Source organism: Girardinichthys multiradiatus, chromosome 22 (genome assembly GCF_021462225.1).
Source record: "Girardinichthys multiradiatus isolate DD_20200921_A chromosome 22, DD_fGirMul_XY1, whole genome shotgun sequence".
In the NCBI taxonomy this organism is placed as follows: Eukaryota; Metazoa; Chordata; class Actinopteri; order Cyprinodontiformes; family Goodeidae; genus Girardinichthys; species Girardinichthys multiradiatus.
Genome location: NC_061814.1, coordinates 10,758,261 through 10,781,087, shown reverse-complemented (window position 1 = coordinate 10,781,087; position 22,827 = coordinate 10,758,261). Strand labels below are relative to the sequence as shown.

General features: G+C 40.0%; 2 long non-coding RNA genes across 2 annotated transcripts; both read left to right on the top strand.

Moving 5' to 3' along the window:
* The first annotated feature begins 6,860 nt into the window (after window positions 1-6,860).
* On the top strand, window positions 6,861-21,754 carry LOC124859587. Its single transcript, XR_007036149.1, has 4 exons — window positions 6,861-6,875; window positions 19,961-20,174; window positions 21,112-21,350; window positions 21,452-21,754. It is a non-coding gene; the product is annotated as an uncharacterized LOC124859587 (long non-coding RNA).
* On the top strand, window positions 16,184-17,867 carry LOC124859588. The gene is made up of 3 exons (XR_007036150.1): window positions 16,184-16,331; window positions 17,267-17,505; window positions 17,607-17,867. It is a non-coding gene; the product is annotated as an uncharacterized LOC124859588 (long non-coding RNA).
* Window positions 21,755-22,827: the final 1,073 nt, after the last annotated feature.

Sequence of the window (22,827 nt, the reverse complement as noted above, 5' to 3'; positions counted from 1 at the left end):
TAAAGCAAGTGTATGTGCCATTTCTCCGTAGAGGGGTAAAAGGGCCAGCCCTGGTTTTGTTGGCAATGGGTGGAGCGCTGCGTTTTGATACTTTATTGTCTGGATGACTGGAGCATGCTTGGAAAGGCAGTTCAAAGAACAATCCGAAAATCAATGTAACAATGAAGAATGCTAAAACACCTATACTTACCATGACCCAACCCTTAAGGGGCCTGGGTCCTAGATTTTCACCTCCCATTCTTTTCGAAGGTACCTGCAAAGGAAGATGAGGATTAACAATATGGTGAAACACAAAAGACCGTTTTATTATTATTATTATTATTATTTTTATTTTTTTTAAGTTCAGAGTGTTCAGTTCAGTTCTCGGTGGGAGAGCAGCTACGACCACCAGTGAAAGAGAGGAAAGCTCGATCACATCCGCCTCTTCTGTGTGATGTCCTGGTCTTCACTCACAGGTGTAGACTGACCTGGAGCTAAGTGGTCTCACCAGGGGATTATTCTGCCCCTATTGGTGGGACCACTGATCTGACGGTGCACCTAAGGTGTAGACTAACCTTTAGGTGTAAACGAACGCTTTCTCACCCTAGGGGATTATTCTGCCCCTTGAATTGGGTGAGAAAGATCTTCTGGTGTGCTGGCGTTGTCCCTCAGGTTCTGCTGGACCTCTGGCAGCGATCTCTGTGGTGCCTCTGCTGCTGCACACTGGCTCCAATGATACCACGTGTCTCCTTTGCCCTTGACCCTCACCGCATGTGAGGTTCTCTCTGTGACCTGGAATGGACCCGTCCATCTGGGCTATGACCACTGCCTTTTGATCACCTTCAGCAGGATCCACTCAGCTTCGGACATGGTTGGCTGAGGTCCCTCAGTTGGTTTCTCTGGAACCTGTTTTGAGAACTCTGTAACCAAAATTAAGTTGGTGACTGAGGTGTCCTGACAGTCCCCAGCTGCCAGAGAGCGCTTTACCACTCCTCCCAATTCCTTAATCTTTAACTGGACCCCTAATGCTTTAGAACTTAGTTCTATTAGTTTATTTACAAAATGAGTTCCATTATCTGACCTTATAATCTGTGGGATACCATATGTGGGGAAGAAATGTGTAACTAGGTTAATCTATTACCACTAGGCAATATTTCTTCCCCCATGTTTGCAACAAATTATGCAATTTTCAATACAGGTAGAACCTTTGCTATCTTTATATGATTTTTCGGAAAAGATTCTGGAAACCTTATTAAGACATAAGTTTGGCAATGATCATCAGAACATCAGACCTTTATTAGCGCTTTTAAGGTCCCTCAAAGATGCATTACAATGAAATCAGTCATTCCCATTCACACACATTCACACACTACTTACTTATTTCTCTGTCAGAGTAATTTTATTTGCAAAAATTTGAACATAATTTGACTTATATTATTCTTAAAATGTACATCGTTTCCTCATAACCCCTTTTGTTTCCACTAGGTCTGTTTTAAACGCTTCAATTCTTTTTTATTCACCAAGAATCAATAAGGTGGTCTTAGTGGGGTCCACCTTAAAGGTGTTATCTGTTGGGTGTCATGTTATCAGTTATCAGTCAGGTCAGTGAGGTTCATAATTCAGTCAGAACCTTGGTCATTTGGTCTGTGCACATAATGTTTCATAGATCCAGCCTATGATTAGTCAGCAAAACGTCCACCTATAGGAGAAAAATTGATTGTTAATGAATGAGCTGCATTTCCTAGGAACACTGTCTTCCTCCTGGATGAGCATCACCTGTTGAAAAACTTTCATCATTATTTGTTTCACATATTCAATCAGATCTTTATATTATACCAGTAGGTGAAGTTGTTAGTATCTCATGTAGACTGACATATACTGTTGCATTTGGAGAGGATCTCAGATTAAATAAACATAGTTAGAGCTTCAATCCAGGTTCATTTTGTGTCTGCAGACTTTAGCCAATTCCTCTTTTTTTTTTATACATAAAGAGCAGGATTCAAAACATTTTCAAAAGGCAGATTGTGGCAGAATGTAGACAAAACTGCTTATTGATTGACAAAATAACATTCAAGCACACAATCACCATATTAAAAGGCTCTACTTCTAGAGAATCACTAAACTTCTGGGGTCCAGTTTTGGTCCGCGGACCTTGAGCCCGACACATGCAGGGTAGAGTTACAATCCCCATCTCTCCGCAGAGACAGGCTTCTGCCTTTTGTGCAGAAGTTTTATCTGTGTTCTCAGGCAGCTGCATCTCCCCGTCAAGGTCGCCTCACAGAGCTGAAATTTAACTTCTCTCAAAGAGGAAAATCAAGAATGCACACAATCTGAGCCAAATATGGAACCATTTCCCTGCAAAATGAATCTTTTGCATTTTATCATGGTATTGTTGGTAGTATAACAATTAGTATTAGTAGTAGAAAGTATTCACACTTTCAAATATTTTCACACCTTACAAAAGTATTCACACTTTCAAATGTTTTCACACCCAAACAAGTTTTCGCACTCAAAAAAGTATTAGCACTCAAAAAGGTATTAGCGCTCAGCAAAGTATTGGCATGTCTTGAACTGTCAGCTAGCTTAATGGCACCAGGGAAAACTTTCAATCTAATAAATCATCAATGATTCTGCATGCAAAACTAATTCTTCAAACTAGTTTAAACTATTTCATTAACCTTTTAATAGTAAAACACATAAATCTAAAAGTCATGCTACATCTTTAATTATTATACAAAAAAACCTGTTTTTAAGGCAACAATCACTACAAGCATTTTGATTCTATTGTCTCTTAAACAGTGTTAAAACTCAGGAAGGGAGGTGCTGAGCGTTACCATGACAGCAAAGGTGTGAACCAACCTGGTAGGTGGGCGGAGTCAGGCAGAACTAACCTTTGATTGGCAGCCTATGGGCGGACCCACAGTTTCTTCATTCAAACCCATATTAATGAACCTTAAACTGCCAAACTGTTAACATGCACCTACCTCAGAAACAAGCTACTTCTTAACTCTCCTGAAAACTCAAAGTTTTAATCCATCTGGGATTTAGAAACATTATTCTAAACATGGATTATTGTTTCATGCAACATATAAACAAACATTCATTCCAACAAAACAAACACAAAACATCAAAGACAGACAAATGGGCAAATTTGAAGCTTCAAGAATTCAAAGAAATTTTTAACAATCTCTTTTCAGAATATGTTTTCTCAACCATATCTTTTAATGCTGTAATTGATCAATTTTGTTATGACAATCTTCAGGATCCTTTTTAAGATGAGTGCACATAATCCAAAGAGATCTCAAACTATTTAGAAGCACAGCAACAGTTTTCTCTTAAATGAATCCAAATTCTCTGATGCTGAAACCTTTTGCCAATTCTTTGTGCTGTAATTCTGTAATAATAACTACAATCCTGAGAGTTATTGTTATAATTCTCTTTTTGTTTAGCTCAATTTGATCGCAGCTGCATTCAAGAATTTCTCTGCTCAGGTTAAATGCAAAGAACTATTTTAAGCCGGCATTGACATTTTTATGGTCTACCCAAACAAAACAAAAACTGCAGTGTTTGATTTAATCAGAAATTAAAATAATAAGCTTGACTCCAAACTGGACTTTTTTCCACATAATGTTTTAAAAGGAAGACACATAATTTTCTTTAATTTGGCTATTTAAATTTTGAGAGTTGGGGAGAAAGTTATTACTATAACCCCTCTTTAATAATCCAAATGCTGATAAATGTTCCAATATTTTATGTTTTAGTAATCTGAAATTACTCGGTGTACCTTTGTACTCCTATGTATTGTTTTAATCTTTAAACCTTAAGAAATCAAACAAGGAGACTGGAGTTTGAGCCGACCATCCTCTTTAGTATTGAGAGAGCCTTTATTTGTTTTCCTTTTCCTAAAATGAACAATGATGTTAACTTTCTGCAGATTGAAGAGAGGAGTGGCTAAATATTCCCAGACCTGTTAGTGTATTATTTCTGCTTGGACAATAATCAGATTTAAAATTATTAGTTCACAGCTCCTAATTTACCTCAGATCATATTTGCTCCTAACCCAGTTCATAATAAGCTTCAGACAACATTATGCTAAAACGCCAAAAACAAAAAATACAGATCTGTTTTAAAATAAAGAAAAAGCATGCTTAAAAATTTGGTACTGTGGTGGGAAATAACTCCACGGTTCTGAAGACCTTTTCTATGCAGTCTTTTAGAAAACATGAGATTAGTTTAATTTTTGTGTGGTACCACTATCCAATCAGAATATCTTACCTTTAAAAATAACCCAATTTTTTCATTCTCATTTTAAATGTTTGTCTTGCCAAGGCAAATGTGTTTAACAAAACCAATTACTCTCAAAAGTTTAAAAGTTTTTAAAATCCGTATTTTTTTTTTTTTTTTGCCATCGTTTACATATTTCTTCGGCCCCCTTCACATAATTTTCCATAAACTTCACATCTCTGTTTAAATCAGAGCTTATGCTCGGTCCCTTCCATGTTGTTCAAAATCCTGTGGAATAAATGTTCAATCAACTCTTCACAATATACGCACAAAATCCGCCTATCACTGTATTGTCTTTGTTAACAGCACAGTGCATTTATTCAGCCGCAATGGTAAACCTGCTCTTCCGCTGGCTTTACCCAGACGCACAAACACACATACGCAGTCAGCGTTTTCCCACAGTCACTACCATTTAATATCAGCAAAAACACTTAATATTCACATTTCTTCTATAATCCGCCACACAGACACACATTCCAGCTCGTCCTTCCTCAATTCAACACCACTCTCTATTGCAGACACTCACACACGTGAAATGCACAAATATGTAGAAACAATCCACTACAAAACCACTTCACCCTATATACAACAAATGCTTTTATTTTCCCTCAAATAATCAAAAATCCAACCGCATTTTTAAGTCAGAATGTGTGTTCAAAGATTTAAATTTGACTGCACTCCTAGTCAGTTGTGTAATTCCTCCATGTGACCACTAGATGGGACTCTAACCCTATAGAAGAGCCTCTAACTCTTTTCTGTGAGGACCTTTAACCTCTCAGTTTTTATAAACTTTATAGCTTGCCAAACTATAGGACTTGAACCTAGCTTTTTCTTATTAATCCGTCAATTAATAAGTGGAGACGCCACGCTCAGCAATATAAGGACTTTAACCTTATTAAAGGACTTTAACCTTTGACCTAAAAGGACTTTAACCTTTGGCCTTATTTCAGCTTTTCATGTCTGACTTCATTTAAACGCGTTCACTTAATGCACACTCTTTTACAGTTTTGCAGAGTAATAACATTCAGAACCACTGACATCCTAGAGATAATTTAGCCTATACATAAATTCAATCAGCAGAATTTAATACAATAGGCTCTGCATACCTTTTTGATTGATGATTTGTGGGCGCCGCTGGATGTCAGGAGGTTCGTCTGTCACACTCTCTCTTTGTCCGAATTCCCTGATTCAGCTGTGAATCACGTCGGAGGTCACCAATTGTTGAAGCACCCCCTCTGAGAGGTCTTCGGCGTGTTCGTTTATTCACCGTAAGCTGAAAGAATTCACACCCATTGAAATAACACACTCAGACACCGTTGTATTGAAGTCAAAGTACCTGGCCCAGGGGAAGCTCTCATGTGATGTGACCACACACGAAGACGACTTCGGAGCTTCTCACTGGGCTCATTGCTTTTATTAAAACACACATGAAAATGGGCAGCGCCCTTGATTACAAGATTTTCTCACATGTAGTCACGTATACACTTTTTCCGGCTTTACCATATTTAGACAGTCATTGTTCCAGCACTTGCACTCGTATCTACTGATATAAGCAGGGAGTAAGTCAGTCTCTACTTTTTCACACACTCCTTCAGCTCTCAGTATTTTCTGCTTCATCACACTCAAGGCCAGGTTTGTGCAATAACAATTCTGCAGGCCACAATGTCTTGTACTAACACAGGTTATTCATTTCACCCCCAGCTTAAATGACTGCTGGCAGCCTAGTAGTAGATCATTCACAATATAGCCCTCGAGCCCCACGTTCTTCCATCGCTCCCTGGGTTTTTCCACTACTTACGTGTAGAATTTAATATCCAGTATGAACTAAAGGGCAAGTAGACACATGGTGTTGCCTTGTTCACAATTACTTTGATAAATACTACCCATATTCAGTGTTAGTGTTGACTGGATGGTTCTAAGGATCCACATAGCGGGGTTGAATGTTCCATCTACAGAAGTAGAGTATATCATTTAAAATACACTGGTTGTTTATGAATTCATTCTGTTGAACTGCTAGCAATTCATTTGCTTTACAGCTGATAGAAGAGAAGGGGTTGAGTAGGCCATTCAAATTCCATGAAATAAGTCAGAAATCAAGTCACTCGTTAGGTGTTTATGAACACAGGATGACAAGAACCCTGGGATGTCAGTGATACTGGAACACATCTAGATAACTGTCAGAGTTAGACACACAGATAAACTCAGAGAAGGTATGCAATGAAGACACAAGCGAGTCCAAGTTATCTTTGGCTGGCCAGGGAGAGACAGTCTGCTGCTAATCAGTGACTTCCTTCTCTCAAAGGAGCTGCTCTCTGAACACACCTTTTTATTAGTTCATAAAACACTCAAGATAAATGTGAAATGTATTCAAACCACTTCCATCAAAGTTGACCAAACTAAATAAATGAAAATGTATTTTAATGATAATTCATAAGGATAAAGAAACTTCTTAACCAAGCAGTGATAATTTGTGTTCAAATCTTCCAACAATAACATTGAAAGAAGGGCTGCTAATAGGGGGGGCGGCAGTGAACAGGACACGAAGGTTCAGTAATCCCTTGTTTAAGAACTGAACCTACTGCTCTCAGCGACTCCTTAAATATGATAAATAGGTATGTAACAAGAAAATGTAATCAATCGATTTGAAACAGTAAAGCATGTTTTCCTTTTTTACTGAGAATGAAATGTTTTTGAAAAGACTTTATTTGTCTGAAGAAAGTTCTGTCCTGCAGTCCAAGCTCACTTGATGGCAGTATTGCACCCTTAAACTAGTCTGCCTGCCACCGATGGACAGAAGAAGAAGAAGAAGACGAAGAACAACAACGATGGTGGCTACTTGAAGGCCCCTTTACTGCAGCTGTCTGTGGGAATATTACAATGGAATGCAAGAAGTTTAATTGCTAACGGACAAGAATTTAAAGGTTATATTGATAGTCTTGAAGAACAACAAGAAATTATTTGTGTTCAGGAAACATGGTTAAAAACAACATTGGATTTTGTGATAAAAGGATTTGATAGTGTAAGAAGAGATCGACAGGAGAGAAGTGGAGGAGGATGTGGAATATTTATTAAGCAAGGGATACAATATCAGGTATTAGGGAAAGGGAAAGAACTTGAATATATAGTAATTGAGATATGGGAACAAGAAGGTAAATTTAAAATAATAAATTTTTATAATCCATGTAAAACATTCTCAATTGAAATAATGGAGGAGTTAAATGAATATTTGGAAGGGAAAGTAATTTGGTGTGGAGATGTTAATGCAAATAGTACATTGTGGGGTAATTGTAATGATAAAAATGGACAAGTTATAGAAGAATTAATGGAAATAAAAAATCTAGTATGTATTAATGATGGGAGGGGAACAAGAATCAATGTAAGAACAGGGATGGAATCAGTTATTGATTTAACAATGGTTTCAAATGGTTTAGCTGGTAGTTGTGAGTGGGGCATTGATAAAAAATCAACAATAGGTAGTGATCATTATCCCATTACAATAAGAGTAGGATTAACTTTAAATAATAAGAAGATAAATGTCAATAAAAAACTAAATTTTAATAAGGCAGACTGGACTAAATTTAGATACTTGAGTCAAATAAACTTAGAGAAAGTAGATATGAGAATGGATATAAATGATGTAAATTTAAAAATTTGTAAGGTAATCATGGAAGCAGCAGATCATTCTATAAAGAAAGCAGGTTGTAAAAGTAATAAGAAAATGGTACCATGGTGGACAAATGAATGTAAAGAAGCAATAAAGTTAAGAAATAAAGCATTTAAGGTACTAAAAGTCTATTTGTATATATACATATAGGTAAGATATATTTATTTATTTAATTTGTAGAATTAAATATATATATATAAATAGATAGACCGACACGAACCACACTCCATACCAGTAAGTGGCGGTAATGCTACTAAAAGTTTGTTGCCAACCGCCAATAAAACCAACAAGAAGAAGAAGAAGCTGTCTGTGGGCTGCAGCTGCCGTTTAAAAAGGAGACAGCAGCTTTGGCTTCCGGTCCGAGAAAACATGGTGAGTTGCTGCCTGACCGGCTTTAACTCCCACATTCACACCGTTTTAAACGCATTCATGTGTTTTCCATCTAAACTCGGTTAGTCAAACAGGCTTCAGGTAACTTTGTTATAATAAAATGTATGAGAGTAAATGTTGTTTTGACAATGGGATGAAGCTACACGTAGGGCTTAAATTAAACAGGAGTTAGGTGGTTATGCAGCTTTGCTTTAGGCCGGTTTATTTCGGCATGGACCCAGCACAACTACCTGTCTGTAGGGGGTCTAACCTGTAAGAAATAACTTATTACTTATAAATGAGTTTTCTCACTCACACCATGATGATAAAGGCTCGCAAAATGATCTTATGTGAAACTTTGAGAAAAGGCGGGAAGTTCACGGCTAATTATTGTGTTTCATAGGACGCACTGTTAGCTAAACTCACTGGAAAATAGAAATGAGCCAGTTTTATTCCCGTACTTTTGTAAATGTGATGTTATTTATAGGCTAAAGCTTAGTGGTGAGCTGACCTACTATGTAATGGGAGTAACATTTCCAGAAGCCAGTAATATACCCACAAATGCTAGAAAACAGCCGAGGCATGATTCAGCCATGTTAAAAGCCCGATTCGCCAAGTTCGAACGGGTTCCCCTTCGATAGCTTGGTGCTAGCGCGGAGAGCTTTATTAAGCAGTACTTGAAAGCCTTGGGTCGGTGGTTCGACCCCGGCTCAACGCCAGTCACAGAAACCTTGGCTTTTAGGATTCAAATTCAGTCCGACAAGCCAACGTTAGAACCGAGCTGGAGTCGCTGGGCACGCCAGCTCCGTTGTAGAGCTGAAGCTGATACTCGTGGGACTCGCTGGTTCAACTCCGCCTCGGAGGGGACAATGTTTTTTCCCTCAATTCAAACCGTCATTTTCTTTTAATAGTAGCACCTAAAATGCTGCTGTTCATTGACGCTAATATATCTCAAGATGTTTTCTTATCAATGTCCGCAATTATTATTTTTAACAGAAAATTGCCTTAGACCTTTGGGTATATAAGCACCAACAGCTGAAAAGCTCTTTTTCTTTTACATAGTTGTTAATTATCAAAAGTGTAGATAACCTGTTTTATTTTAAGTAACATTTGAAATACCAACTTTACAGGACATTTCTTTCATTTAATTTAATTTGATTGTTTTTAAATCACAACACACTGACTACATCTGGCTGTACCACTATTTTAAAATCCCTGTCTGTGTCATAATACCTGGAAATGTGTATTTATCCTGGTGGTACTTCTTTTAAAAAGTTCATTAAAGAGTGTTCTGCCACTAAAATACCATTTTATTTATAAACCAGATTATTGTTATGGCAGCAGATTCCAAGCACTCTTTGAAAGAAAATGCCAGCAAAACAACCTTTTAGCAAAGAAAATACAAAATGAAAATGGTTCCTTTTCTACAAACTCTTCATGCAATTTCCTGTAAACATGGCTAGCACGGTCAAAAAAACTATTGATCCGTGCTTCTCTGATCCTTCCTTCCTCTATGTGTGCTTTTGTTTTTTTTTTTTTACTTTTTGGTTTTTACCTGTCCACTCTTAACGACAGAATATTATAGACAAAGGATTTGTACAAATCTATTCACTTTCTTTTTTATGGCTCTGACAATTATGGATAAGTTAGTTAGTGCTGGGCAATATTCAAAAAACCATATATCACGATCAAGACTATTTTATATCACAATAACGATATATATCACAATATACCCCCAATTTTTCTGTTATTCTCGGAAAAAAAATAAGCAATGATATTATTTTGTCATATTTTTCAAACTTTATTTTAAAGTGACATTTTACGGAGCCCGCGAGGAGACATGGGGGATTTTTTTTCTTTTGCGTCCCCACACAATACTTTTGCGTTCGCTCGCAAAAGTTGTTTATTACCTTGAGAAAGCTGTGCATTTTGGAACAGCAGCACAGATGACAAGCTGCTCACAAAACAAACAGCACTAATATGGCATTGATATGGTTTATTTGTCATATGCAGGCTAACATGGAGTCAACAATGCGATGAAATGCTTAGGATAAGAAGAACCGTTCAAATCACGCTAAAAACAAAAGCACTAATGGCGTGCAAAAAAAAAAGTACACACGCAGCAGCAATAAGCAAATAAAGTGTCACAGATGTGTTTCATGCAGTATTATTGTCCAGAGTTCAGTAGTTTTACAGCATCTGGATAATAACCGTCTTTAAGTCTGATTGAAGATAATTTTATTTAAGGCCGATTTCAAAATAAAACTCAATGAATCTCAAAAACGGGTGTAGTGTTTGTTTCATTTTTGAAGTTATCTGGTTTGGAAACTATCCCACAAAGTATTGCGAGATAACGCAAAGACTATTGTGAGCGAACGCAAAAGTAATGTGTGGGGATGCAAAAGAAAAAAAATTCCCCCATGTCCCCTCGCGGGCTTTGTATCATTTAACTGAACTGTCACAAATGAGAAAAATACATTTTAGTGCAGCAATATACAGGTACTTCTCAAAATATTAGCATATTGTGATAAAGTTCATTATTTTCCATAATGTCATGATGAAAATTTAACATTCATATATTTTAGATTCATTGCACACTAACTGAAATATTTCAGGTCTTTTATTGTCTTAAAACGGATGATTGTAGCATACAGCTCATGAAAACCCAAAATTCCTATCTCACATAATTAGCATATTTCATCCGACCAATAAAAGAAAAGTGTTTTTAATACAAAAAACGTCAACCTTCAAATAATCATGTACAGTTATGCACTCAATACTTGGTCGGGAATCCTTTTGCAGAAATGACTGCTTCAATGCGGCGTGGCATGGAGGCAATCAGCCTGTGGCACTGCTGAGGTCTTATGGAGGCCCAGGATGCTTCGATAGCGGCCATTAGCTCATCCAGAGTGTTGGGTCTTGAGTCTCTCAACGTTCTCTTCACAATATCCCACAGATTCTTTATGGGGTTCAGGTCAGGAGAGTTGGCAGGCCAATTGAGCACAGTGATACCATGGTCAGTAAACCATTTACCAGTGGTTTTGGCACTGTGAGCAGGTGCCAGGTCGTGCTGAAAAATGAAATCTTCATCTCCATAAAGCTTTTCAGCAGATGGAAGCATGAAGTGCTCCAAAATCTCCTGATAGCTAGCTGCATTGACCCTGCCCTTGATAATACACAGTGGACCAACACCGGTGCCTGACACGGCACCCCAGACCATCACTGACTGTGGGTACTTGACACTGGACTTCTGGCATTTTGGCATTTCCTTCTCCCCAGTCTTCCTCCAGACTCTGGCACCTTGATTTCCGAATGATATGCAGAATTTGCTTTCATCCGAAAAAAGTACTTTGGACCACTGAGCAACAGTCCAGTGCTGCTTCTCTGTAGCCCAGGTCTGGGGAATGCGGCACCTGTAGCCCATTTCCTGCACACACCTGTGCACGGTGGCTCTGGATGTTTCTACTCCAGACTCAGTCCACTGCTTCCGCAGGTCCCCCAAGGTCTGGAATCGGCCCTTCTCCAAAATCTTCCTCAGGGTCCGGTCACCTCTTCTCGTTGTGCAGCGTTTTCTGCCACACTTTTTCCTTCCCACAGACTTCCCACTGAGGTGCCTTGATACAGCACTCTGGGAACAGCCTATTCGTTCTGAAATTTCTTTCTGTGTCTTACCCTCTTGCTTGAGGGTGTCAATAGTGGCCTTCTGGACAGCAGTCAGGTCGGCAGTCTTACCCATGATTGGGGTTTTGAGTGATGAACCAGGCTGGGAGTTTTAAAGGCCCCAGGAATCTTTTGCAGGTGTTTAGAGTTAACTCGTTAATTCAGATGATTAGGTTCATAGCTCGTTTAGAGACCCTTTTAATGATATGCTAATTTTGTGAGATAGGAATTTTGGGTTTTCATGAGCTGTATGCCAAAATCATCCGTATTAAGACAATAAAAGACTTGAAATATTTCAGTTAGTGTGCAATGAATCTAAAATATATGAATGTTAAATTTTCATCATGACATTATGGAAAATAATTAACTTTATCACAATATGCTAATATTTTGAGAAGGACCTGTATGTGTATCAAATGACAACAGATGAGGCAGAGGTAGAGCTGCAGTAGCAGCTTCTTGAACCCAAAATGTATCCAAATCGCAGACGTACCCCCTATTTTTAGTAAAAGAACTTCTTCTTGGGCTGCCTGCGTACCTGTCTCTGTTTGTTGCAACCCCGGGTATGAGACTTCAGCCTCTGGCGCCTCCATCTTTCAGCACTCATGAGTTAAATAACGTAAAGCATGTCGCAAACCGGCGTGTGAGTCACATACAGGTCCTTCTCAAAATATTAGCATATTGTGATAAAGTTCATTATTTTCCATAATGTCATGATGAAAATTTAACATTCATATATTTTAGATTCATTGCACACTAACTGAAATATTTCAGGTCTTTTATTGTCTTAATACGGATGATTTTGGCATACAGCTCATGAAAACCCAAAATTCCTATCTCACAAAATTAGCATATCATTAAAAGGGTCTCTAAACGAGCTATGAACCTAATCATCTGAATCAACGAGTTAACTCTAAACACCTGCAAAAGATTCCTGAGGCCTTTAAAACTCCCAGCCTGGTTCATCACTCAAAACCCCAATCATGGGTAAGACTGCCGACCTGACTGCTGTCCAGAAGGCCACTATTGACACCCTCAAGCAAGAGGGTAAGACACAGAAAGAAATTTCTGAACGAATAGGCTGTTCCCAGAGTGCTGTATCAAGGCACCTCAGTGGGAAGTCTGTGGGAAGGAAAAAGTGTGGCAGAAAACGCTGCACAACGAGAAGAGGTGACCGGACCCTGAGGAAGATTGTGGAGAAGGGCCGATTCCAGACCTTGGGGGACCTGCCGAAGCAGTGGACTGAGTCTGGAGTAGAAACATCCAGAGCCACCGTGCACAGGCGTGTGCAGGAAATGGGCTACAGGTGCGGCATTCCCCAGACCTGGGCTACAGAGAAGCAGCACTGGACTGTTGCTCAGTGGTCCAAAGTACTTTTTTCGGATGAAAGCAAATTCTGCATGTCATTCGGAAATCAAGGTGCCAGAGTCTGGAGGAAGACTGGGGAGAAGCAAATGCCAGAATGCCAGAAGTCCAGTGTCAAGTACCCACAGTCAGTGATGGTCTGGGGTGCCGTGTCAGCTGCTGGTGTTGGTCCACTGTGTTTTATCAAGGGCAGGGTCAATGCAGCTAGCTATCAGGAGATTTTGGAGCACTTCATGCTTCCATCTGCTGAAAAGCTTTATGGAGATGAAGATTTCATTTTTCAGCACGACCTGGCACCTGCTCACAGTGCCAAAACCACTGGTAAATGGTTTACTGACCATGGTATCACTGTGCTCAATTGGCCGGCCAACTCTCCTGACCTGAACCCCATAGAGAATCTGTGGGATATTGTGAAGCATCCTGGGCCTCCATAAGACCTCAGCAGTGCCACAGGCTGATTGCCTCCATGCCACGCCGCATTGAAGCAGTCATTTCTGCAAAAGGATTCCCGACCAAGTATTGAGTGCATAACTGTACATGATTATTTGAAGGTTGACGTATTTTGTATTAAAAACACTTTTCTTTTATTGGTCGGATGAAATATGCTAATTTTGTGAGATAGGAATTTTGGGTTTTCATGAGCTGTATGCCAAAATCATCCGTATTAAGACAATAAAAGACCTGAAATATTTCAGTTAGTGTGCAATGAATCTAAAATATATGAATGTTAAATTTTCATCATGACATTATGGAAAATAATGAACTTTATCACAATATACAAATTTTTTGAGAAGGACCTGTATTGTAAAGCAGTGTCCTGTCGCAAAACCACAAGACGGAGCTTCTTTGCGAAAAACCTATTTTTTATTCTTGTTTATCACATATATAAACTGAGTGTATGCAAAGTGACAACACTAATACATTCATCGTAGCCTACTTTATGAAATATTTGCTTGAATAATTGATTAAATGATGTTAGAAACGATAGAAGAGAAGTAGCACAATAGACACTTTTGTAACGTCCCCACAATATGTATTGTATATGTATGTATTGTCTTATCGCCTGCCACGACTCATAGTCATACATTCTTGTAAAGTCCCTTGAAAATATAATTCAATTCAGTTTTATTTATATAGCCCCAATTAACTACGCATATAACCATCTAGCATCTTGTATTACATCGTTGACATAATTTCTTCCTAATCCATGCAGGCCATGTGCTCATGTTTGCAAAGCTTTTGATTAAACTTTGAATTCGTTGACCAAAGCTTGTTTCATAGATCAGTGACGTGCTGCATGTTCTTCTGTGCTTTTCCGTCCAGCACCTCTAGGTGGCAGTCACTCTACGTCTGAACAGGTTGGTCTGATTAACTTCAGCTAATAAAGGTTTTGTGTCCTTAGATTTCAATGCATGTTGTATCCTTTCACATTCAGAGTACACAAGGTTCAGGTCAACTTTCTCTTTATCATCTTCTATATTTAAAGATATTTCATTTACTAATAAATAATATCATTAGGCTTTAAACATTTGGAGAAAGGAATTGTTGAATTTAGTCTCAAACGCTGCTGGTGGGTTAAAGTGTTTTTCATGATGGTTGTGTAGAGGGCGTTAAAAAGATTATTAGATCAATCCTGAATTACTCTGAAACACTAGCACTATTCTACAATAAAACATTCATGGCTTAATATCTCAGGCGGTGCCTTTCTGCGGGGGGCTTGGATGGTCCCTCGTGCATAACAAAAGTTTGGACTGGTGCTGCCGTCTAGTCCAAAAACATGCAAAGTACGATAAATGGAGATTCCTAATATTTAATATGGATGAGTGTGAATGGTTGTTTCATGTCTCTCTGTGTTGGGCCAGTGGTGACCTGTCCAGAAAACCTCAACTCCTGCCCAGGTAACTGTTAGGGTCAGTCACTGTCTTGCCTTGTTCACAATTACTTTGATAAATACTACCCATATTCAGTGTTAGTGTTGACTGGATGGTTCTAAGGATCCACATAGCGGGGTTGAATGTTCCATCTACAGAAGTAGAGTATATCATTTAAAATACACTGGTTGTTTATGAATTCATTCTGTTGAACTGCTAGCAATTCATTTGCTTTACAGCTGATAGAAGAGAAGGGGTTGAGTAGGCCATTCAAATTCCATGAAATAAGTCAGAAATCAAGTCACTCGTTAGGCGTTTATGAACACAGGATGACAAGAACCCTGGGATGTCAGTGATACTGGAACATATCTAGATAACTGTCAGAGTTAGACACACTGATAAATTCAGAGAAGGTATGCAATGAAGACACAAGCGAGTCAAAGTTATCTTTGGCTGGCCAGGGAGAGACAGTCTGCTGCTAATCAGTGACTTCCTTCTCTCAAAGGAGCTGCTCTCTGAACACACCTTTTTATTAGTTCATAAAACACTCAAGATAAATGTGAAATGTATTCAAACCACTTCCATCAAAGTTGACCAAACTAAATAAATGAAAATGTATTTTAATGATAATTCATAAGGATAAAGAAACTTCTTAACCAAGCAGTGATAATTTGTGTACAAATCTTCCAACAATAACATTGAAAGAAGGGCTGCTAATAGGGGGGGCGGCAGTGAACAGGACACGAAGGTTCAGTAATCCCTTGTTTAAGAACTGAACCTACTGCTCTCATTGACTCCTTAAATATGATAAATAGGTATGTAACAAGAAAATGTAATCAATCGATTTGAAACAGTAAAGCATGTTTTCCTTTTTTACTGAGAATGAAATGTTTTTGAAAAGACTTTATTTGTCTGAAGAAAGTTCTGTCCTGCAGTCCAAGCTCACTTGATGGCAGTATTGCACCCTTAAACTAGTCTGCCTGCCACCGATGGACAGAAGAAGAAGAAGAAGACGAAGAACAACAACGATGGTGGCTACTTGAAGGCCCCTTTACTGCAGCTGTCTGTGGGCTGCAGTTCCCGCTTAAAAAGGAGACGAAGACATGCAGCAGCTTTGGCTTCCGGTCCGAGAAAACATGGTGAGTTGCGGGCTGACTGGTCAGCCTTGGCTGGGTTGAGTGGTTGTAGGGGCTGAGAAAAGTGTTGGTTTGCAATGAAAGAAAAAAAGTAAATGAAATAAAAAGAGGTATTTAGTGTTTTTCCAAAGTCTAAAACACAGAAGTAGAATGAAAGAGTGAAGAAGTGGAGCCACTCTAGCTGTAGCAAGAAGAAGGACATTGCGCATGCGTGGGTGGAACGTTCCATGACCGTTTTACATGTCAAATATATGTTTTGGCCTTTCATATGTCGGCTGGAATTGGTGGCGTACTGGGTAGAGCCGCTGGGCCGGCAAGCGTGTGCTCCCTGGTTCGATTCCCGTCATTTCCAGTTTTGTTTTGTTTTTACTTTGCCGCCATTTTGCTCCCCCCCACTTCAAATCGTCATGTCTAAGCATAGGTCGTCGCTATCACATTCTCAAACTTTCATAACCTTCAGGAAAAATAGCACATTGTCACAGGGTTTAAACAAGAACTGACACTTGTAATACTTTATCTACATCATTTATTATTTCAATTCCCATACATTGCAGCTACATGTAGATGTGTAGCAGTTCCACATGGCTTTAAAACACGGTTGCCTTTATAAGACTCAAAGCTTGGACTCCTTTAGCTTACACACCGTGTGTCATTTTTTTTCCTGAGAAGGAAAAATGGAGAAATCGCCGGTGCACTTTCTCTGTCATCTCCTTCAAAGGACTGCTGTCTAATCTTTCAGATTGTGTGTTTTTCATCAAGAAAATAATAGGTAACATGCCAGGACTGTAGTTGACATGCCTCTTGAGATCAAACTGGGACACTCGTGGGATGCATCTAGGTGAAATAAACCATAACAATGTCTGCTCTCAAAGCATGCATCACGCTGCCAGTATACAGCCAGTCTTAATGGTCATTTTTATTCTCTGTTTTTATCCCAGGTGCTTGGTAGGAAACCCCAGAGAGAGGAGCTCTGTTGCGTAGCTGCTGAAGCATCCGTACCTCCGGCTGAAGCCACGTTATCTCCTGATCCAGGTACAGATGAGGAAAGTAAAAGGATTGATGTTGTTTGGTGCCAACAACACGCATTGTCTACAGTCCGAACGGCAACCGTAAGAGGATCCTAACAGACCTGCCAACCTCTCAGCCTACGAGCAGCAGAATCCTCTGAGCAGCTGATGTGAGACTTATATTGTGTAGCATCTTCTACCCCCCTACCCACCCCTATTCAACGCTAACTTTACTATTTTCTTCTTCCTATTATTTATTTATTCTTTACAGAATTTGGCCAGAACTGTACAGCAGCAGCAGAAGAAGAGGCTGGATGTCACAGAGTGTACATAGACCAATCGCATCCTGTTTCTGCTCACATGCTCGCCCTCAGCTGCACTTCACTCCACCCACTACCTTCTCCGTGTCAGAGAAGGAAGTCAATAGACTGTTTCAGTGGCAGGAACCCTGTAAAGCAGCTGAGCCGGACTATGTCTCCCCATCCGCCCTGAAGCGCTGTGCTGATCGGCTGTCTCCGGTGTTCGCAGACATTTTTAACACCTCACTGGAGACATGCAATGTACCTGCCGGCCTGCCTGCTTTAAGGCATCCACCATCATCCCTGTCTCCAAGAAACCAAGGACCACAGGACTAAATGACTTCAGACCCATCACCCTGCCCTCTGTGGTAATGAAGTCCATCAAGACTAAAACCTCTCGCGACAGAAACACCTTCTTTCCCTCTGCAGCTAGCCTCATTAACAAGGCCCCGGTCCTCCACTGACACTTCCCCCTTGCAAATAATACGAATATCTCAGCACATGTCAATACTATTTTATTCAATTTTATATTGTTATTGTATTCTCATGACATTCCTATACAACTTGTTTTTGCTTTTTAACTATATATTTCCAGATGTATTTATGTCAACTGTATGTGTGTCTATGTCTAGCACCTTACCACCAAAGCAAATTCCTTGTACGTGTGAAACACTACTCCTTTTTTTTTCTGTTTCTGATCCTGAAATGTTGCTTGAGGTTGTCATTTTTCAATAAAAGACATTTAATTGCTTTCCATCTTACACTGACTATTAGTTTTGGTGTGACCTGATGAGCTGAGTAGTTTCTCCTCTCAGAAAAAAGGCTGACAGCGGCAGAAGTCCTCATCCACCTGGCCGAGGGAATGCTCCTTCTTTTCACTGGGCGATCTTCACGCTTCCAATTTTCCTGCCCGGCCTGTTTTTCGATAACAGTGATGATCACTTGACCATACATGTTGAAACACTTTTTGATCAATGTAAAAAAAATATGATTCATGTACTTGGCTGGTTGGCAGGACAGAAGTGATGTGTAAGCAGGTTCTCTCTCCAAAATAGGTTTGGTACTCCTGAGGTCCGTGCTGGATTATGGATGTGTTGCTCATATGTCAGCTGCTGACTCTTAATTTTGCAAAAACCTAGATGCCTTGCAATCTTAGGCCCTGAAAACATGTTGTGGAACATTCAGAACATGGTCAGTATCGGCAAGGCAGGTGGAAATGGGTGATGTGCCACTAAGAAGATCTGAAATGGTGCTGACAGATTCGGCCAGTCTCCAGTGGCATGTGGCAATACCTCTTGTAGCCTCCATCTTAAATGACTGCTGGCAGCTTAGGAGTAGATCATTCACAATATAGCCCTCGAGCCCCACGTTCTTCCATCGCTCCCTGGGTTTTTCCACTACTTACATGTAGAATTTAATATCCAGAATGAACTAAAGGGCAAGTAGACACATGGTGTTGCCTTGTTCACAATTACTTTGATAAATACTACCCATATTCAGTGTTAGTGTTGACTGGATGGTTCTAAGGATCCACATAGCGGGGTTGAATGTTCCATCTACAGAAGTAGAGTATATCATTTAAAATACACTGGTTGTTTATGAATTAATTCTGTTGAACTGCTAGCAATTCATTTGCTTTACAGCTGATAGAAGAGAAGGAGTTGAGTAGGCCATTCAAATTCCATGAAATAAGTCAGAAATCAAGTCACTCGTTAGGCGTTTATGAACACAGGATGACAAGAACCCTGGGATGTCAGTGATACTGGAACATATCTAGATAACTGTCAGAGTTAGACACACTGATAAACTCAGAGAAGGTATGCAATGAAGACACAAGCGAGTCAAAGTTATCTTTGGCTGGCCAGGGAGAGACAGTCTGCTGCTAATCAGTGACTTCCTTCTCTCAAAGGAGCTGCTCTCTGAACACACCTTTTTATTAGTTCATAAAACACTCAAGATAAATGTGAAATGTATTCAAACCACTTCCATCAAAGTTGACCAAACTAAATAAATGAAAATGTCTTTTAATGATAATTCATAAGGATAAAGAAACTTCTTAACCAAGCAGTGATAATTTGTGTTCAAATCTTCCAACAATAACATTCAAAGAAGGGCTGCTAATAGGGGGGGCGGCAGTGAACAGGACACCAAGGTTCAGTAATCCCTTGTTTAAGAACTGAACCTACTGCTCTCAGCGACTCCTTAAATATGATAAATAGGTATGTAACAAGAAAATGTAATCAATCGATTTGAAACAGTAAAGCATGTTTTCCTTTTTTACTGAGAATGAAATGTTTTTTAAAAGACTTTATTTGTCTGAAGAAAGTTCTGTCCTGCAGTCCAAGCTCACTTGATGGCAGTATTGCACCCTTAAACTAGTCTGCCTGCCGCCGATGGACAGAAGAAGAAGAAGACGAAGAACAACAACGATGGTGGCTACTTGAAGGCCCCTTTACTGCAGCTGTCTGTGGGCTGCAGTTCCCGCTTAAAAAGGAGACGAAGACATGCAGCAGCTTTGGCTTCCGGTCCGAGAAAACATGGTGAGTTGCGGGCTGACTGGTCAGCCTTGGCTGGGTTGAGTGGTTGTAGGGGCTGAGAAAAGTGTTGGTTTGCAATGAAAGAAAAAAAGTAAATGAAATAAAAAGAGGTATTTAGTGTTTTTCCAAAGCCTAAAACACAGAAGTAGAATGAAAGAGTGAAGAAGTGGAGCCACTCTAGCTGTAGCAAGAAGAAGGACATTGCGCATGCGCGGGTGGAACGTTCCGTGACCGTTTTACATGTCAAATATATGTTTTGGCCTTTCATATGTCGGCTGGAATTGGTGGCGTACTGGGTAGAGCCGCTGGGCCGGCAAGCGTGTGCTCCCTGGTTCGATTCCCGTCATTTCCAGTTTTTGTTTTTGTTTTTACTTTGCCGCCATTTTGCTCCCCCCCACTTCAAATCGTCATGTCTAAGCATAGGTCGTCGCTATCACATTCTCAAACTTTCATAACCTTCAGGAAAAATAGCACATTGTCACAGGGTTTAAACAAGAACTGACACTTGTAATACTTTATCTACATCATTTATTATTTCAATTCCCATACATTGCAGCTACATGTAGATGTGTAGCAGTTCCACGTGGCTTTAAAACACGGTTGCCTTTATAAGACTCAAAGCTTGGACTCCTTTAGCTTACACACCGTGTGTCATTTTTTTTCCTGAGAAGGAAAAATGGAGAAATCGCCGGTGCACTTTCTCTGTCATCTCCTTCAAAGGACTGCTGTCCAATCTTTCAGATTGTGTGTTTTTCATCAAGAAAATAATAGGTAACATGCCAGGACTGTAGTTGACATGCCTCTTGAGATCAAACTGGGACACTCGTGGGATGCATCTAGGTGAAATAAACCATAACATTGTCTGCTCTCAAAGCATGCATCACGCTGCCAGTATACAGCCAGTCTTAATGGTCATTTTTATTCTCTGTTTTTATCCCAGGTGCTTGGTAGGAAACCCCAGAGAGAGGAGCTCTGTTGCGTAGCTGCTGAAGCATCCGTACCTCCGGCTGAAGCCACGTTATCTCCTGATCCAAGTACAGATGAGGAAAGTAAAAGGATTGACGTTGTTTGGTGCCAACAACACGCATTGTCTACAGTCCGAACGGCAACCGTAAGAGGATCCTAACAGACCTGCCAACCTCTCAGCCTACGAGCAGCAGAATCCTCTGAGCAGCTGATGTGAGACTTATATTGTGTAGCATCTTCTACCCCCCTACCCACCCCTATTCAACGCTAACTTTACTGTTTTCTTCTTCCTATTATTTATTTATTCTTTACAGAATTTGGCCAGAACTGTACAGCAGCAGCAGCAGCAGAAGAGGCTGGATGTCACAGAGTGTACATAGACCAATCGCATCCTGTTTCTGCTCACATGCTCGCCCTCAGCTGCACTTCACTCCACCCACTACCTTCTCCGTGTCAGAGAAGGAAGTCAATAGACTGTTTCAGTGGCAGGAACCCTGTAAAGCAGCTGAGCCGGACTATGTCTCCCCATCCGCCCTGAAGCGCTGTGCTGATCGGCTGTCTCCGGTGTTCGCAGACATTTTTAACTCCTCACTGGAGACATGCAATGTACCTGCCTGCTTTAAAGCATCCACCATCATCCCTGTCTCCAAGAAACCAAGGACCACAGGACTAAATGACTTCAGACCCATCACCCTGCCCTCTGTGGTAATGAAGTCCATCAAGACTAAAACCTCTCGCGACAGAAATACCTTCTTTCCCTCTGCAGCTAGCCTCATTAACAAGGCCTCCACTGACACTTCCCCCTTGCAAATAATACGAATATCTCAGCACATGTCAATACTATTTTATTCAATTTTATATTGTTATTGTATTCTCATGACATTCCTATACAACTTGTTTTTGCTTTTTAACTATATATTTCCAGATGTATTTATGTCAACTGTATGTGTGTCTATGTCTAGCACCTTACCACCAAAGCAAATTCCTTGTACGTGTGAAACACTACTCCTTTTTTTTTCTGTTTCTGATCCTGAAATGTTGCTTGAGGTTGTCATTTTTCAATAAAAGACATTTAATTGCTTTCCATCTTACACTGACTATTAGTTTTGGTGTGACCTGATGAGCTTAGTAGTCTCTCCTCTCAGAAAAAAGGCTGACAGCGGCAGAAGTCCCCGTTCACCTGGCCGAGGGAATGCTCCTTCTTTTCACTGGGCGATCTTCACGCTTCCAATTTTCCTGCCCGGCCTGTTTTTCGATAACAGTGATGATCACTTGACCATACATGTTGAAACACTTTTGATCAATGTAAAAAAAATATGATTCATGTACTTGGCTGGTTGGCAGGACAGAAGTGATGTGTAAGCAGGTTCTCTCTCCAAAATAGGTTTGGTACTCCTGAGGTCCGTGCTGGATTATGGATGTGTTGCTCATATGTCAGCTGCTGACTCTTAATTTTGCAAAAACCTAGATGCCTTGCAATCTTAGGCCCTGAAAACATGTGGTGGAACATTCAGAACATGGTCAGTATCGGCAAGGCAGGTGGAAATGGGTGATGTGCCACTAAGAAGATCTGAAATGGTGCTGACAGATTCGGCCAGTCTCCAGTGGCATTTGGCAATACCTCTTGTAGCCTCCATCTTAAATGACTGCTGGCAGCTTAGGAGTAGATCATTCACAATATAGCCCTCGA